Raw genomic sequence first — 12,011 nt, 5'->3', positions numbered from 1 at the left:
CTGATTGTTTAGCTGAAGGTGTCCTATAACACTGAAGGTAGTAGTAGTACTACATAGCTGATTGTTTAGCTGAAGGTGTCCTATAACACTGAAGGTAGTAGTACTACATAGCTGATTGTTTAGCTGAAGGTGTCCTATAACACTGAAGGTAGTAGTACTACATAGCTGATTGTTTAGCTGAAGGTGTCCTATAACACTGAAGGTAGTAATACTACATAGCTGATTGTTTAGCTGAAGGTGTCCTATAACACTGAAGGTAGTAGTAGTACTACATAGCTGATTGTTTAGCTGAAGGTGTCCTATTACACTGAAGGTAGTAGTAGTACATAGCTGATTGTTTAGCTGAAGGTGTCCTATAACACTGAAGGTAGTAGTAGTACATAGCTGATTGTTTAGCTGAAGGTGTCCTATTACACTGAAGGTAGTAGTAGTACATAGCTGATTGTTTAGCTGAAGGTGTCCTATAAACCTGAAGGTAGTAGTAGTACTACATAGCTGATTGTTTAGCTGAAGGTGTCCTATTACACTGAAGGTAGTAGTAGTACATAGCTGATTGTTTAGCTGAATGTGTCCTATAACACTGAAGGTAGTAGTAGTACATAGCTGATTGTTTAGCTGAAGGTGTCCTATAACACTGAAGGTAGTAGTACTACATAGCTGATTGTTTAGCTGAAGGTGTCCTATAACACTGAAAGTAGTAGTACTACTGCATAGCTGATTGTTTAGCTGAAGGTGTCCTATAACACTGAAGGTAGTAGTACTACATAGCTGATTGTTTAGCTGAAGGTGTCCTATAACACTGAAGGTAGTAGTAGTACTACATAGCTGATTGTTTAGCTGAAGGTGTCCTATAACACTGAAGGTAGTAGTACTACTGCATAGCTGATTGTTTAGCTGAAGGTGTCCTATAACACTGAAGGTAGTAGTAGTACTACATAGCTGATTGTTTAGCTGAAGGTGTCCTATAACACTGAAGGTAGTAGTACTACTGCATAGCTGATTGTTTAGCTGAAGGTGTCCTATAACACTGAAGGTAGTAGTAATACTGCATAGCTGATTTTTTAGCTGAAGGTGTCCTATAACACTGAAGGTAGTAGTACTACATAGCTGATTGTTTAGCTGAAGGTGTCCTATAACACTGAAGGTAGTAGTAGTACTACATAGCTGATTGTTTAGCTGAAGGTGTCCTATAACACTGAAGGTAGTAGTACTACATAGCTGATTGTTTAGCTGAAGGTGTACTATAACACTGAAGGTAGTAGTACTACATAGCTGATTGTTTAGCTGAAGTTGTCCTATAACACTGAAGGTAGTAGTAGTACTACATAGCTGATTGTTTAGCTGAAGGTGTCCTATAACACTGAAGGTAGTAGTACTACATAGCTGATTGTTTAGCTGAAGGTGTCCTATAACACTGAAGGTAGTAGTAGTACATAGCTGATTGTTTAGCTGAAGGTGTCCTATTACACTGAAGGTAGTAGTAGTACATAGCTGATTGTTTAGCTGAAGGTGTCCTATAAACCTGAAGGTAGTAGTAGTACTACATAGCTGATTTATTAGCTGAAGGTGTCCTATTACACTGAAGGTAGTAGTAGTACATAGCTGATTGTTTAGCTGAAGGTGTCCTATAACACTGAAGGTAGTAGTAGTACATAGCTGATTGTTTAGCTGAAGGTGTCCTATAACACTGAAGGTAGTAGTACTACATAGCTGATTGTTTAGCTGAAGGTGTCCTATAACACTGAAAGTAGTAGTACTACTGCATAGCTGATTGTTTAGCTGAAGGTGTCCTATAACACTGAAGGTAGTAGTACTACATAGCTGATTGTTTAGCTGAAGGTGTCCTATAACAATGAAGGTAGTAGTAGTACTACATAGCTGATTGTTTAGCTGAAGGTGTCCTATAACACTGAAGGTAGTAGTACTACTGCATAGCTGATTGTTTAGCTGAAGGTGTCCTATAACACTGAAGGTAGTAGTAGTACTACATAGCTGATTGTTTAGCTGAAGGTGTCCTATAACACTGAAGGTAGTAGTACTACTGCATAGCTGATTGTTTAGCTGAAGGTGTCCTATAACACTGAAGGTAGTAGTAATACTGCATAGCTGATTGTTTAGCTGAAGGTGTCCTATAACACTGAAGGTAGTAGTACTACATAGCTGATTGTTTAGCTGAAGGTGTCCTATAACACTGAAGGTAGTAGTAGTACTACATAGCTGATTGTTTAGCTGAAGGTGTCCTATAACACTGAAGGTAGTAGTAATACTACAAAGCTGATTGTTTAGCTGAAGGTGTACTATAACACTGAAGGTAGTAGTACTACATAGCTGATTGTTTAGCTGAAGTTGTCCTATAACACTGAAGGTAGTAGTAGTACTACATAGCTGATTGTTTAGCTGAAGGTGTCCTATAACACTGAAGGTAGTAGTACTACATAGCTGATTGTTTAGCTGAAGGTGTCCTATAACACTGAAGGTAGTAGTACTGCATAGCTGATTGTTTAGCTGAAGGTGTCCTATAACACTGAAGGTATTAGTAGTAGTACTTAGCTGATTGTTTAGCTGAAGGTGTCCTGTAACACTGAAGGTAGTAGTACTACTACATAGCTGATTGTTTAGCTGAAGGTGTCCTATAACACTGAAGGTAGTAGTAATACTACATAGCTGATTGTTTAGCTGAAGGTGTCCTATAACACTGAAGGTAGTAGTACTACAAAGCTGATTGTTTAGCTGAAGGTGTCCTATAACACTGAAGGTTGTAGTAGTACTACATAGCTGATTGCTTAGCTGAAGGTGTCCTATTAACTGAATTTAGTAGTACTACAAAGCTGATTGTTTATTTGAAGGTATCCTATTAACTGAATTTAGTAGTACTACAAAGCTGATTTTTTAGCTGAAGGAGTCCTATAACACTGAAAGTAGTAGTACTACATAGCTGATTGTTTAGCTGAAGGTGTCCTATAACACTGAAGGTAGTAGTAGTAGTACTTAGCTGATTGTTTAGCTGAAGGTGTCCTGTAACACTGAAGGTAGTAGTAATACTACATATGTCACGGTTCAGACAGACGACCAGAGGACCACAATTGCGTCACACCAGAAAGTTTATTAAACTTAAGGGAAAAGGGAAGTAGGGAGTGAATGAAGGCTCCAGGGGTAACAGGGATCCCGTCCAATGCGCTGGGTCTGTGCCCCCCCCAGTGGCAGCGATGCGTCCTATGAAGCCGGTGGTGGGTGGTCCAGAAGTCCTGGGGGGGGGAGACACAGACACAACAGGGCGGAATGAAACCAGGCAGCAGTACAGTTCAAGGGAAATCCAAAATACGTAGTAGCAAGGCAGAAGGCTGGTCAGAGTTACCGGGATTGAAGAGTAGTCAGGAGTCGTAATGGCAGAAGCAGGTCTGGATCTCCTGAGGCAGAAGAGTATCCAAAAAACAGGCAGGTCCGGGGTCACAAAACCAGGGTGAGCCAGAAGCGCGAGCAAACAGGTTCCGGGTGTGAGCTTTGCAGACGATCTGACACCGGAGAGCTGAAAGACAGGGCCTTAAATACTGGGAGAGGTAGTGGGTAATGCAGCGCAGCTGGCAGAGTAATTAGAGCAGAGCAGAGCAGGGACAGGTGGAGCTAGTTAGGCTGAGTAGAGAGAGTGGTGAGCAGAGTGGAAGAAAATTAAGGTGGTAACCCGGTGGAGTGAGAGGCCCATGACAGAACCCCCCCCCCAAGGGACGGCCCCAGAAGTCCCAAGAGCAACACCACGCCGGGCGGGAGGAGGGGAGCCGGAGGAGGGCTAGAACTCCTCCGAACGGTCCGAGTGAACGTCCTCATCCTCGGAGGAAGCCGGAGGGCCGTGGTCGGGAGATGGGACAGGTCCCGAGACAGGATCAGGCACAGGACAGGAAGCCGAGCGGGCCGGACGGTTAGGGACCCCTCTGGGGCGGCCCCTACGGATTGCAGGTTGATCAGGATGCCGTTGGTGGAAAGCGGTGATGAGAGTCCTATCCACAATCCGACTAGCTGGCACCCAGGTCCTTTCCTCAGGTCCATAGCCCTCCCAGTCAATGAGGTACTGGAGACCCCTACCCCTCCGTCTGGACCGAAGCAGGCGGCGGACGGTGTAAACCAGACCACCATCGACGAGCCGTGGAGGAGGAGGACCAGGCGCAGCAGGGACCAGCGGACTCTCATGGATGGGCTTAATCTTAGACACATGGAAAGTGGGGTGCACCCTCAGGGAATTAGGCAGTTGGAGCCGGACAGCAGTTGGGCTAATCACTCTTATGATAGGGAATGGGCCAATGAACCGAGGTGCCAGCTTCTGCGACTCCACCCTGAGTGGCAGGTTCTTCGATGACAACCACACCCTTTGACCAACATGGTAGGTGGGAGCAGGAATTCTCCGACGGTTGGCCCCGGTAGTGTAGCTGGCAACGGACCTGAGGAGTGTGGCTCGGGCTTGTGACCAGGTGCGGCGACATCGACGGGCAAAAGCAAGTGCAGATGGGCAAGTAACCTCCTCCTCCTGGCTGGCAAATAGAGGAGGCTGGTATCCATAAACACATTGGAAAGGGGACATACCGATGGCAGAGCAGGTCAGAGAATTGTGTGCGTACTCCACCCATGTCAATTGCTGCGACCAGGAGTGGGGGTTGCGTGAAGTCATGCATCGCAGTGCCTTCTCGAGCTCCTGATTAGCCCGCTCTGACTGCCCATTGGATTGGGGATGGAATCCGGAAGTCAGACTGACTGTGGCTCCCAGCAGGTGACAGAACTCCTTCCAAAAAGCGGAGGAGAATTGTGGACCACGGTCAGAAACTACATCCTTTGGCAGTCCGTGGATCCGGAAGACGTGTTCCAGGACCACCTGGGCGGTCTCCTTGGCGGTAGGGAGCTTGGGGAGGGGAATGAAGTGTGCCATCTTGCTGAAACGGTCAACGATGGTGAGAATGACGGTCATGCCACTTGAAGAGGGCAGCCCCGTGACAAAGTCAAGGGCGATGTGAGACCAGGGACGTCTGGGCACAGGCAGGGGCTGCAGCAATCCGGCTGGGGGCTGGCAGGACGACTTGTGTTGGTTGCAGATGGGGCAGGCTTGGACGAATTCCCGTACATCCTTCCTCAGAGAGGGCCACCAGAACCTCTGGGCGAGCAGGTTGTAAGTGCGGGTGGAGCCAGGGTGACAAGCTAGGCGGGAGTCATGTCCCCACTGAACGACCTGGGACCTCAGGTCTTCGGGGACAAAAAGGCGGTCAGCTGGGCAAGTGCTGGGACCTGGCTGGTTACGGAGAGCCTCCAGCACCTGTTCCTCAACAGCCCAGGTCAGAGCTGCAACGATGCAGGGACTTGGCAGAATCGACACAGGGTCCTTGGAGGGGGTGTCATCCTTCTGGAATTGACGGGAGAGGGCGTCTGGCTTGGTGTTGCGTGATCCAGGCCGGTATGACAGAGTGAAATTAAACCTGGTGAAGAACAGGGCCCAGCGGGACTGCCTGGAGTTCAACCGTTTGGCCGTGCGGATGTACTCCAAGTTCTTATGATCGGTCCAAACGAGAAATGGAATGGTGGACCCCTCCAGCCAGTGACGCCACTCCTCCAAGGCAAGCTTCACAGCCAGCAGCTCACGGTTCCCTATGTCGTAATTGCACTCAGAGGGGGACAACCGACGTGAGAAAAAGGCACAGGGATGGAGCTTCCTATCCTCCGCAGCCCACTGAGAAATCACAGCACCAACTCCCACATCCGAGGCGTCCACCTCCACAATGAATTGCCGGTCCACATCAGGCATCTGGAGGATGGGAGCGGAGGTGAACCTCACCTTGAGGGTACTGAAGGCTTTGTCGGCTGCTGGGGTCCAGGTGAAGGGTTGCTTGGTGCTGGTTAGAGCAGTGAGAGGGGCAGCAACGGTACTGTAGTTCCGGATAAACTTCCTATAGAAGTTAGCAAACCCCAGAAACTGTTGCAGCTTCTTTCTGTTCTCCGGAACTGGCCATGAAGTGACTGCTGATACTTTGGCAGGATCCATTTGGATACTTCCCTCTGCCACTATGTACCCCAGGAAGGCCACTGTCTTGACGTGAAACTCACATTTCTCTGCCTTGGCGTAGAGGGAATTCTCCAGAAGACGATGAAGGACTTGCTGGACATGGCGGGTGTGTTCAGACAGGTTTCTGGAGTAGATTAAGATGTCATCCAGGTAAACGAAGACAAACTTGTTTAACATGTCCCGCAGTACATCATTCACTAGAGCCTGGAACACAGCAGGAGCATTGGTGAGGCCAAAAGGCATAACCAGATACTCGTAGTGGCCTGTTGGTGTATTGAATGCGGTTTTCCATTCATCTCCCTCCCGGATCCGCACTAGGTGGTAAGCGTTTCTGAGATCCAACTTGGTAAAAACAGTGGCTCCCTGGAGCAACTCAAAAGCAGAGGTGAGCAGAGGCAGAGGGTAACGGTTTTTCACTGTGATGTCGTTGAGTCCCCTGTAGTCGATGCAGGGGCGAAGAGATCCGTCCTTCTTCCCCACAAAGAAGAAGCCAGCACCAGCAGGAGATGAAGATGAACGGATTAATCCTGCGGACAGAGAGCCATTGATGTAGTCCTCCATGGACTTTCTTTCAGGAGCAGACAACGAATAAAGACGACCCCTTGGAGGAGCTGTTCCAGGGAGGAGGTCGATGGCACAGTCGTACGGTCGGTGAGGGGGCAGAGATGTGGCTCTTGCTTTGTTAAACACCTCTCTGAGACCATGGTAGCATTCTGGGACATTGGAGAGGTCAGGAGCGGAGTTAGTAGGTACTGGCCGAGGGGGTAGTGCGGCAGCAAGCAGGCAGGTTCGGTGGCAGTCCTCTCCCCACTCCCTGATCACCCCGGTCACCCAGTCGAGCTGAGGGTTGTGCCGGCGGAGCCATGGGTAACCCAGGATGAGGGGTTGGCCTGGAGAGGGGAGCAGGTGAAACTGGATAGTTTCTTGATGGTTTCCGGACAGACCCATCGAGACCGGGGCCGTGACATGAGTGACCGATCCGAGTAAGTGTCCGTCCAGTGCCCGGGCAGGAATAGGAGGTGTCAAACGGAGGTTCTCCAGTCCCAGTTGGCGTGCCAGCTTGATGTCCATTATGTTGGCTTCGGCGCCAGAATCCACCAGAGCAGCCAGGGTGTGAGTTGAGTCAGAGAGGCGGAGGTGAACTTGCAGCAGGGGTTTGCGGTCGGAGGACTGGATGGTCATTGAACTCAACCGGACTCCCCCTATGCCCGGTGAGCTTCGGCCCTTTAAAGGGCAGGTTACCACACGATGTCCATCACCTCCACAATAGAGGCAGAGGTTTGAGGTGAAGCGGCGCTGGCGCTCTGCAGGAGTGAGGGAGGCTCGCCCAATCTCCATAGGCTCAGACTGATCAAGCTGACCTGGGTGAGTGGCAGTAGATGACAGGAGCCCAGTCGGATCTCTCCGAATGCCGGTAGTAGGTGGACCTTGGCGCCCCCTCTCACGACGACGGGTCTGTATCCTTCTGTCGATCCTGACAGTCAGTGCGATGGCTTCATCAAGAGTGGAAGGCAGTTCATGGGAGACCAACTCGTCCTTGATATAGTCAGCCAAACTATGGAAGAACGCGTCCACCAACGATGGTGTGTTCCAAGAACTTCGTCTAGCCAGGGTTCGGAAGTCGATGGAATGGTCTGCGACTGTACGTCTGCCTTGTCGAATACTGAACAGTTCACGAGACGCCTCTGCGGTGGGTGAATCCAGGTCAAACACCTTCAGCATCTCCTCAGCAAACAGGTCGAAGGTTGCACATGCGGGGGTTTGACGTTCGAACTCTGCTGTTCCCCAGAGTCGAGCTCGGCCCGTCAGGTGAGTGATGGCATACCCAACTTTAGCCCCCTCCGTGGCGAAGGTCCTTGGCTGCAAGGAGAACTGAAGTCGGCAGCTAGTCAGGAATGGCCGGACCTGGGTTGAATCGCCGTTGAACCGCTCGGGGTTTCCAATCTTGGGTTCCGGAGCAGCGGCTGCAATGACCGGGGCAGGTAACTCGGGGGCTGGGGTAAGGTTGGTGAGGAGTTGAATGATCATGGCGAGTTGTTGTTGCTGCTGCTGGAACTGCTGCTCATGCTCATCGGTTTCCATGTCGGGGAAAGTGTGCGCTGAGTCCATAATGGTCAGATCGTACTGTCACGGTTCAGACAGACGACCAGAGGACCACAATTGCGTCACACCAGAAAGTTTATTAAACTTAAGGGAAAAGGGAAGTAGGGAGTGAATGAAGGCTCCAGGGGTAACAGGGATCCCGTCCAATGCGCTGGGTCTGTGCCCCCCCCAGTGGCAGCGATGCGTCCTATGAAGCCGGTGGTGGGTGGTCCAGAAGTCCTGGGGGGGGGAGACACAGACACAACAGGGCGGAATGAAACCAGGCAGCAGTACAGTTCAAGGGAAATCCAAAATACGTAGTAGCAAGGCAGAAGGCTGGTCAGAGTTACCGGGATTGAAGAGTAGTCAGGAGTCGTAATGGCAGAAGCAGGTCTGGATCTCCTGAGGCAGAAGAGTATCCAAAAAACAGGCAGGTCCGGGGTCACAAAACCAGGGTGAGCCAGAAGCGCGAGCAAACAGGTTCCGGGTGTGAGCTTTGCAGACGATCTGACACCGGAGAGCTGAAAGACAGGGCCTTAAATACTGGGAGAGGTAGTGGGTAATGCAGCGCAGCTGGCAGAGTAATTAGAGCAGAGCAGAGCAGGGACAGGTGGAGCTAGTTAGGCTGAGTAGAGAGAGTGGTGAGCAGAGTGGAAGAAAATTAAGGTGGTAACCCGGTGGAGTGAGAGGCCCATGACAACATAGCTGATTGTTTAGCTGAAGGTGTCCTATAACACTGAAGGTAGTAGTACTACATAGCTGATTGTTTAGCTGAAGGTGTCCTATAACACTGAAGGTAGTAATACTACATAGCTGATTGTTTAGCTGAAGGTGTCATATAACACTGAAGGTAGTAGTACTACAAAGCTGATTGTTTAGCTGAAGGTGTCCTATTAACTGAATTTAGTAGTACTACAAAGCTGATTTTTTAGCTGAAGGTGTCCTATAACACTGAAAGTAGTAGTACTACATAGCTGATTGTTTAGCTGAAGGTGTCCTATAACACTGAAGGTAGTAGTAGTAGTACATAGCTGATTGTTTAGCTGAAGGTGTCCTATAACACTGAAGGTAGTAGTAGTACTACATAGCTGATTGTTTAGCTGAAGGTGTCCTATAACACTGAAGGTAGTAATACTACATAGCTGAATGTTTAGCTGAAGGTGTCCTATAACACTGAAGGTAGTAGTACTACAAAGCTGATTGTTTAGCTGAAGGTTTCCTATTAACTGAATTTAGTAGTACTACTGTCACGGTTCAGACAGACAACCAGAGGACCACAATTGCGTCACACCAGAAAGTTTATTAAAACTTAAGGGAAAAGGGAAGTAGGGAGTGAATGAAGGCTCCAGGGGTAACAGGGATCCCGTCCAATGTGCTGGGTCTGTGCCCCCCCCAGTGGCAGCGATGCGTCCTATGAAGCCGGTGGTGGGTGGTCCAGAAGTCCTGGGGGGGGGGAGACACAGACACAACAGGGCGGAATGAAACAAGGCAGCAGTACAGTTCAAGGGAAATCCAAAATACGTAGTAGCAAGGCAGAAGGCTGGTCAGAGTTACCGGGATTGAAGAGTAGTCAGGAGTCGTTATGGCAGAAGCAGGTCTGGATCTCCTGGGGCAGAAGAGTATCCAAAAATTCAGGCAGGTCCGGGGTCACAAAACCAGGGTGAGCCAGAAGCGCGAGCAAACAGGTTCCGGGTGTGAGCTTTGCAGACGATCTGACACCGGAGAGCTGAAAGACAGGGCCTTAAATACTGGGAGAGGGAGTGGGTAATGCAGCGCAGCTGGCAGAGTAATTAGAGCAGAGCAGAGCAGGGACAGGTGGAGCTAGTTAGGCTGAGTAGAGAGAGTGGTGAGCAGAGTGGAAGAAAATTAAGGTGGTAACCCGGTGGAGTGAGAGGCTCATGACAACTACAAAGCTGATTTTTTAGCTGAAGGTGTCCTATAACACTGAAAGTAGTAGTACTACATAGCTGATTGTTTAGCTGAAGGTGTCCTATAACACTGAAGGTAGTAGTAGTAGTACATAGCTGATTGTTTAGCTGAAGGTGTCCTATAACACTGAAGGTAGTAGTAGTACTACATAGCTGATTGTTTAGCTGAAGGTGTCCTATAACACTGAAGGTAGTAGTAGTACTACATAGCTGATTGTTTAGCTGAAGGTGTCCTATAACACTGAAGGTAGTAGTACTACAAAGCTGATTGTTTAGCTGAAGGTGTCCTATTAACTGAATTTAGTAGTACTACAAAGCTGATTTTTTAGCTGAAGGTGTCCTATAACACTGAAAGTAGTAGTACTACATAGCTGATTGTTTAGCTGAAGGTGTCCTATAACACTGAAGGTAGTAGTAATACTACATAGCTGAATGTTTAGCTGAAGGTGTCCTATAACACTGAAGGTAGTAGTACTACATAGCTGATTGTTTAGCTGAAGGTGTCCTATAACACTGAAGGTAGTAGTAGTACTACATAGCTGATTGTTTAGCTGAAGGTGTCCTATAACACTGAAAGTAGTAGTAGTACTACATAGCTGATTGCTTAGCTGAAGGTGTCCTATAACAATGAAGGTAGTAGTAGTACTACATAGCTGATTGTTTAGCTGAAGGTGTCCTATAACACTGAAAGTAGTAGTACTACATAGCTGATTGTTTAGCTGAAGGTGTCCTATAACACTGAAAGTAGTAGTACTACATAGCTGATTGTTTAGCTGAAGGTGTCCTATAACACTGAAGGTAGTAGTAATACTACATAGCTGAATGTTTAGCTGAAGGTGTCCTATAACACTGAAGGTAGTAGTACTACATAGCTGATTGTTTAGCTGAAGGTGTCCTATAACACTGAAGGTAGTAGTAGTACTACATAGCTGATTGTTTAGCTGAAGGTGTCCTATAACACTGAAAGTAGTAGTAGTACTACATAGCTGATTGCTTAGCTGAAGGTGTCCTATAACAATGAAGGTAGTAGTAGTACTACATAGCTGATTGTTTAGCTGAAGGTGTCCTATAACACTGAAGGTAGTAGTACTACATAGCTGATTGCTTAGCTGAAGATGTCCTATAACACTGAAGGTAGTAGTAGTACTACATAGCTGATTGTTTAGCTGAAGGTGTCCTATAGCACTGAAGGTATTAGTAATACTACATAGCTGATTGTTTAGCTGAAGGTTTCCTATAACACTGAAAGTAGTAGTAGTACTACATAGCTGATTGTTTAGCTGAAGGTGTCCTATAACACTGAAGGTATTAGTAATACTACATAGCTGATTGTTTAGCTGAAGGTGTCCTATAACATTGAAGGTAGTAGTACTACATAGCTGATTGTTTAGCTGAAGGTGTCCTATAACACTGAAGGTAGTAGTACTACATAGCTGATTGTTTAGCTGAAGGTGTCCTATAACACTGAAGGTAGTAGTACTACATAGCTGATTGTGTAGCTGAAGGTGTCCTATAACACTGAAGGTTGTAGTAATACTATATAGCGGATTGTTTAGCTGAAGTTGTCCTATAACACTGAAGGTAGTAGTAATACTACATAGCTGATTGTTTAGCTGAAGGTGTCCTATAACACTGAAGGTAGTAGTAGTACTACATAGCTGATTGTTTAGCTGAAGGTGTCCTATAACACTGAAGGTAGTAGTACTACAAAGCTGATTGTTTAGCTGAAGGTGTCCTATTAACTGAATTTAGTAGTACTACAAAGCTGATTTTTTAGCTGAAGGTGTCCTATAACACTGAAAGTAGTAGTAGTACTACATAGCTGATTGTTTAGCTGAAGGTGTCCTATAACACTGAAGGTCTTAGTAATACTACATAGCTGATTGTTTAGCTGAAGGTGTCCTATAACATTGAAGGTAGTAGTACTACATAGCTGATTGTTTAGCTGAAGGTTTCCTATAACA

This window comes from Coregonus lavaretus (assembly GCF_964263955.1).
Source record: "Coregonus lavaretus genome assembly, contig: HAP1_SCAFFOLD_258, whole genome shotgun sequence".
NCBI lineage: Eukaryota > Metazoa > Chordata > Actinopteri > Salmoniformes > Salmonidae > Coregonus > Coregonus lavaretus.
Note: the sequence above shows the minus strand (reverse complement) of the source record.